At 40.8% G+C, this 7,402-nt stretch overlaps 1 pseudogene; it reads left to right on the top strand.

Annotated features, from left to right (window-relative positions):
- The first annotated feature begins 375 nt into the window (after positions 1–375).
- LOC112077594 (single-strand DNA endonuclease ASTE1-like) overlaps positions 376–7,402 on the top strand; it is a 12,404-nt pseudogene continuing 5,377 nt past the window's right edge.

Below are 7,402 nucleotides of genomic sequence, written 5' to 3'. Positions count from 1 at the left end.
GTAGCCACATCAACACCGTTGTAGCCCACATCACCACACGCGTAGCCCACACAACCACCCGTAGTAGCCACACAACCAACCACGGTAGTCACACACCACCGTAGAAGCCACACCACCACCGTAGTAGCCACACCACCACCACGGTAGCCACACCACATGGTAGTACCATTTTCTAGACTGTACTATTTTCATATAGGATTTCCCATAAACTAGTCTAGACCTGCTCAGCAAGTGACCAGAAAGAGATTAGGGAGATGACGTATTGAAAGGGAAACTTAATTAAAAGGAAACTAGTCCATTGTAACGATGCTATAAATAGTCCTGTGACTGAAACTCTTCACTTGGAGAGACATCATATCCTAGAAGAAGCTCATCATGGGTATCCAGGGTTTGGCCAGATTTATAGATGARCATGGAGCGATTTTAACAGATGATCGCTTCAGAAACAGCAAGGTGGTCATAGATGGTAGTAATATCTACCACHTTCTTTATTTTAACTCAAGTGTGGATCAGCAGCATGGAGGGGATTATGATGATTTTGAGGACCAGGTCTGCAAGTTCTTTAAGGCTCTGAGAGATTGTAGCATTGAACCTTATGTGATTATAGACGGAGGCTCCGACCACACCGACAAAAAGTTTGAAACGCTCAGAGAACGAGGTCAATCAAAGATCAACACAGCCAACAATTGGTCCAAGGGGCTTCGAGGGGACAGGTTAATACCAACCCTTGCCAGACAAGTCTTTAAAGAGGTCCTTTCCAGCCTGAAGGTGCCYTTCACACAGGCCATTTTTGAGGCAGACCAAGAAATAGCCTCACTGGCTCAAAAGTGGAACTGTCCGGTRCTGTCCAATGACAGTGACTTTTATATTTTTGACATCCAGGCAGGATATCTTCCCTTGCCCCATTTTAAGTGGCAGAACGCGTCGGTGCAACGCTGGAGTTCTCAAAATTACATCCCCTGCAAGCGATACACCACAACAGGCTTCTGCAGACAAGTCAACATCAACAGACAGCTTCTCCCAGTCTTCGCTGCCATCGCAGGAAACGACTACGTCAACTTGCATAACATGGGCTTTTCCATCAAGTTTGAAGACAACTCGTCGATGGAACCCAATCGGAAGCCAAGTAAGTTTAAACAAATTACGTGTATCCCGAAGTATACATAACTACTACAGATGCATTTGGGACGGCAGGTAGCCTAGTGGTTAGAGCGTTGGGCAAGTAACTGAAAGGTTTCTAGATCAAATTCCCGAGCTGACATGGTAAAAATCTGTCGTTCTGCCCTTGAACAAGGCAGTTAACCCACTGTTCTTAGGCCGTCATTGTAAAAAATATTTAGTTCTGAACTGACTTGCCTAGTTAAATAATAAAAAATTATAATAAATATATATAATACTGTAGTGAATGGTGGGAATTGTAAGGTGGCTCAAGGACCACTACAATAATATCGTCAAGGCAAAGGGTGGCTATTTGAAGAATCTCAAATATAAAATATATTTTAATTTGTTTAACCCTTGTTTGGTTACTGATTCCACACGTGTTATTTCATAGTTTTGATGTCTTCACTATTATTATGTAGAACATTTTAAAAATAAAGAAAAATAATGAGTAGGTGTTCTAAAACTTTTGACCGGTTGTGTATATCAACATGATTCTAGTTAGTATTTATATCTGAAATCAGAAAACATACCACTGACATTTATTCTGGTTATCTGAGACAACTGGTCAAATGCAAGCAGCAGCTCACAACATAGTGGACTTTACCATATGAAATACCTTATAGTTGCAGTATCTTTATTTTCATTTTGTAAACAAATACTACAAATACTACAAGCAAAGAAACAGAATGAAGTGCTTCCACCAGATACGTGTTTCTGTCAGCGATTTAAAATAGTACAACCAAGAATCATTGGGGGAAGAGATGACAAAAAACTCTGCAATACATTAACTAGTCTCTCACACACACACACACACACACACACACACACACACACACACACACACACACACACACACACACACACACACACACACACACACACACACACACACACACACACACACACACACACACACACACACACACACACACACACACACACACACACACACACACACAATGTGTACAGATCCTTGAGACATGTGGCTGAAACATATTTGGATGAATGATGACAAAGGGCCTTGGAATCTCGTGACGGTATCTCTGTGCATTACATTTCCTTGATAAATGCGATTGTGTTCATTGTCCGTAGTTATACCTACCCATACCAACCAACCCAACCTGTTTGGGTTCTAGATCTAGAGAACAACCAACCCAACAAGTTTTTACAAATTGTGTGCAGCAGCTTGTCTGTTATGAGGTTTCATTTCAAATAAAGATGGAATAGAAAACTTTTCATATAATACATTCCTCCTCTGAGGGCCGATTCCACCCAAGTTATTAAGCGCACTCAATGAACCCGTTTACTCCCATATTCATTTTTATGAACTTTCGTCTCTTTGTACTTGCACAGATTAATTGCTCATGACATCTATTCTATAAAATATTTTCCTATTATTATTACCTGATTGAAGCTAATCTGTTAAATATTCATTAACTAGAGAGACACCACGAAATAATATTTATAGAGCTGTTATCTTCGAATAACTCTTTAAAGATTTAGTAATAGTTTTACTAAACAGCAGTCACATTAATCGTTAATTTTATTCGTCGGTCATCTGAAAGTTGTAGTCCCTTGATATCTGCAAGAATCCTGTGCTAACAAGTTGAATCAGCATACAAAATTGGGTTTAATTATTTATTTTACTAAATACCTAAACTAATCACCACAGAATCACACATATACATTAAATCATAACTTGATCACAAATTCGTCATACAGAAAATATCCCTAGCGGGCGGAATAGGATATGACAGCTTGCTACACAAAGGAAAGGGGCGGGTTTTAGTGAAGACGGGAGATGGAACAGGTGGGCCGAAGCGTGTGCTTATTCGAAATACAGTATCTTATGCATTCTAAATTACCGGCCATTTGAAAAGGAAAATGCAATACATATTTACTCTGAGCTGCGCTTCAGTTAGGTTGTGGTGGTAGATGGAAGCCGTATCGCCAACCGGAGTCTACTGTACTTTGGAGAATGTCTCTGGGTAGTCACCGGGATACGTTGTAGTTAACGTTGTGTGTGGAAGACGGGATACTCGGACTGTCCGTTCCTAACCTGCGTTTAGCTGTTGCTACTCAACGGTTTAGGAGATTCACTTCTGTAGTGAAACAGAGTTCAAAGTTCATGACCATTCACAATTCAAAGTCCATGCTGATGTTGCCGGAGTTTCTGTAGGTTATTGTCTTGAACCATTCTCTGACACAGGACTCGTCATCCTGGTGTGCCCGAGAACAGAAAGTTATATTTGTGAGTCAATGGCTTTTATAGTGGAGGGAGAGGGGCGTGTGTCTAGTTAAGGTAACCCACTGTCTCTTTCACAGGCGGCCCGTCCTGGGCCTTGAGCAGAGCCAAGTCAAATTTTATGTAAAACCCAGATCTCTCATTTGATAGCTACAATTACATTTCAATCTCATTCACAAATAATCTCATATCAAACATTTGAATTTTAAACAACAATTCATGGAATGCCGATACCTCTGTACGTTTAGGACTTTTCCACATAGAGTTTATTTCATTTCTATCATGGATGGATATGTGTCAGAGGGCAAACCGCAATACATATATACACTTAACTTCTTGCGAACTATAGGGGCGTGCTGTTCCGCATAGCATATGTTTGTTCCAACATTAAACTGCCTCGTGCTAATTTCATTGATCGTTACCAATTAATGCGATATTATTGTTACTTATTTTGGATAGAAACGACACTTCTAGTTTCTAGAAGTTGGATTTTGTCTCTGATGGCTACAGAACTATGTTCTACAGCAGCTTTTCATGACAGGGTTCCAGATTTCAGAATTTTACTCTGATCTGGGGTCTGTTATAAGGCCACAGTGAAATGCTATTGAAGGAACCCGACACTGCCTACCGTCTTCCTCTGGTGTCTGTACGTCATCACGTTTCAGATGATAGTCGATGGAACGTTCACAGCCATTATAAATGACAAAAATGTACAGGAGACCCCTCTTTCTCAACGTGCGCCTCAAGCGTAAGCCATCGGACCTGCCTGTTCCAAATTCGTTTTCTAACCAGGCAATATTTCTCCGTCATGTTTTCAGTCGTTATTAGTGTTTTTAAAACATCATATGTAGTTAATGAGCCGTTTTATATCAATTTATATCCGTTTTTTAGTGCATTTGAGGAATTCTTTGTTGTGCGTTCTTGAAAAAGTTTGGAACACGTTTTAGGATCGGTCGTTGGTTTGTGGACATTTCGAAAGGACTAGAGACATCTATCGACAAAGACGTTTTGATAACTAGAAAGGTTACCATTGCCCAAGATATTGGTAAGAACAGCCTCAAAGTAACAATATTTAATATGATAAACCGTGTTTCTGTCGAAAATTTTAAACGCATTAATTCAGCCATTGTTGTTTGGTATAGCTTCATTGGCCAACCTGGTATTGAAAAGTAAGATAATTTTAAAATTACATTCCGCGGTGCATTAAGAATATTGGTCTTTCGATTGCTGTCAACCCTGTATTTTTTAGTCAATATGATAGCTTTCAATTAAAACTAGATCACTCTGTAGATGACGTCACATTTAGGTTGAGGCTTTTTCCTAGATTTTTATTGTGTACACGGTTTTGTTATGGCTAATTGCACCTTTTCGAACAAACTGTATATGTATATTGTAAAATGATGTTACGGAGTGTCATCGGAGAATTCTGAGCAAGGTTAGTGAAAATTATATATTTTGGCCGGTGATTACGTTATAGCGCTCTTTGGCTGGAATCGATGCTCTGGTAACGTTTGTTCATTGGGTATGCTAACTTATCGATTTATTGTGTTTTCGCTGAAAAAACGCTTAGAAAATCTAAAATATGGTCTGAAATCACAAAGAACTGGTTTTTCCATTGCTATGCTTTGTCTATTTTTATGAAATGTTTTATGATGAGTAAATTGGTCATTACACGTTGCTCTAATCTAGTAATTCTAGTCGATTTGTGATGGTGGTGCCAATTGTTAAACTGTGATTTCTACCTGAATATGCACTTTTTTTCTAAAAAAACTATCCATTACCATGAATAGTTATCAGACTGTCATCTGAAGAGTTTTTTCTTGGTTAGTGGATATCAATATTCTTAGTTGAGCCGAATTGGTGATAGACCTGAAGGAGTAAGAACTGATGGAGTTAGGAATAGTGGTGTATTTTGCTAACGTGTTTAGCTATAGATTTACTATTTTGTCTTCCCTGTAAAACATTTTAAAATCTGAAATGGTGCTTTATTCACAAGATGGTGTATCTTTCATCTGGTGTCTTGGATTGTGATTTAATTATATTTAGATGCTACTATCTACTTTTGAAGCTATTGCTAGGGTAATGAATTGTGTGTCGGGGGTGTGGGGGGTGCTCCCGGATCCGGGGTAGAGGCTCGTGAAAGGTTAAGTACCACCGCATATGTTCAGTTGGTCGGATTTCCAGAATATAGTTCATTCCCCCCACCTTCTGATGTCCCCAGAATCTCTATGTTAACCAAGGGGTTTTCTTATGTCACATCAGTAGGGAAGAGGAACGGGGGAGGGGGGAAAGAGGTATTTATGACTGTCATAAACCTACCCCCACTGCCAACGTCATGACAGTCCCCCCATGTTGGGTTCAATCTTGCGATTAACCTGCATGTTGCAAACCAACATAAAAATGACCGTGGGTTGTCCTGGTTGTGGACCATCGTTGTGGTCCCCATCTGGTGGACGACCCGGGTAGGGTGTCTGCAAATGAAGAAGTCTGCTCCATGGCTGGGCAGCGGAGGTCCGGATTGGGATCGCCGTTCCGGACCCGTAGTCCGGTCGTCCAGACTGGAAGATCTGGGCAGTAACTTAGGCAGATGTTAACAACGCACACACACTCATGAAATATATCATTACATTTCCTCCCAAATGAGCGGCGTTGTGGCACTACTGATGGTTGTATYGGGAAGTTGTTTATGGCTCTATCACTTTCTACATGCCGAAGAAAATGAAACAAAATGAAATGAAAGCATAAACAAAACAAAATATAGTTATGCCACCGTAACCATCTAATTGGACTGTATTCTATCTACGTCCATGGTCTTGGCAAAATGACCCTATCATGGCATTGTCTAATGTCATATCTAGGGCTCTTCTAATTTGCGGGGTGTTGGTTAGGGTACTATCCTAAGTTGATAACTATATGATACGTCTACAGCTGTAAGGCACTAGTTTTGGGCAGTCTACAGGGATGACCTATGGACTTCTGAGAAGAAAACTGGTGAGTGCTGTAGCTGTAGAGTTAAAGGCCTCAAAATAAATGTTCAACTTTACTAAGGCTGGTATTTTGCTCGGACCCTTAAGTGATCCTAGCATAAATCCTAACTGGATGTTCCGTTGTGCATGTGCGTTTATGCTTAAACAAGCGCACATGTCAAGGGAAGGAAACCAAGTATCCTGGCAGATTACAACTTGTTCAGAATGAGTCTGACGTAGTCAGGTAATTTTCAGGTCAATGCCTGGAGGTCAGTCAGAATTGGTGTCGAGGGAGTCTGTAGTGGTTTTACTACCAGTCACTGTCTTCCACTATTGTAGTGGCAGTAGGTATGAAGAAGTATTCTTCATAGCTATGTTATCCACGGAGGAGCTAACATCATGACGGAAGTACCCTAGGTATTAGACCAGTCGTACGTGGTGTGATCGTGGTTCCTGACTTCTAATAACTTTTCTCCTGAACGGAGGGTTCTATTTATTAGTGGCGTGTGTAACCATTGGAAGAGTGCAATGGAGATTCCCCTCCCCGCGCTGCACTCCGAGTGGCTCCTATGTTGCTATTATCAATAGCAATTTAACTTGTGAGGTTACCAATCCTCTTACTGAGTGTTGCTGGGCTGACTGTGGTATTGGTACTGGTACTCAAGGGGTCCAGTCGTCCTACCGATTTATTCTGAAATGTTATCCTACAGGAATACATGATCAGAGCATTTTACTAGTTGTCTTGTAGTGACTACTACACATGGCAAGGAATGATTATTGTTGCCATTTGTTTTGGAGGTGGACAAGTCCACTGGACTTCCTTTARGACCAGTGTGGTACACCTCAGTAATATCTTAGATGTGTTCTAAGATAATCCCCGTCTAGGGGCCTGTCTGCTCCTCACTGTTCTCAAATGGGAGTTTACAAATATATTTGATTTATGCTCTGGCGGCCTCGTACGGTGTTGTCCATAGTCTCAACCCCCCCACCGGCCTCGATAAGGCTCATCATGGGTCTGGGCTACTATTCC

The sequence above is a fragment of the Salvelinus sp. IW2-2015 genome, unplaced genomic scaffold, assembly GCF_002910315.2.
Source record: "Salvelinus sp. IW2-2015 unplaced genomic scaffold, ASM291031v2 Un_scaffold4730, whole genome shotgun sequence".
Taxonomy (NCBI): domain Eukaryota; kingdom Metazoa; phylum Chordata; class Actinopteri; order Salmoniformes; family Salmonidae; genus Salvelinus; species Salvelinus sp. IW2-2015.
Note: the sequence above shows the minus strand (reverse complement) of the source record. Positions and strands in the feature narration are given on the sequence as shown.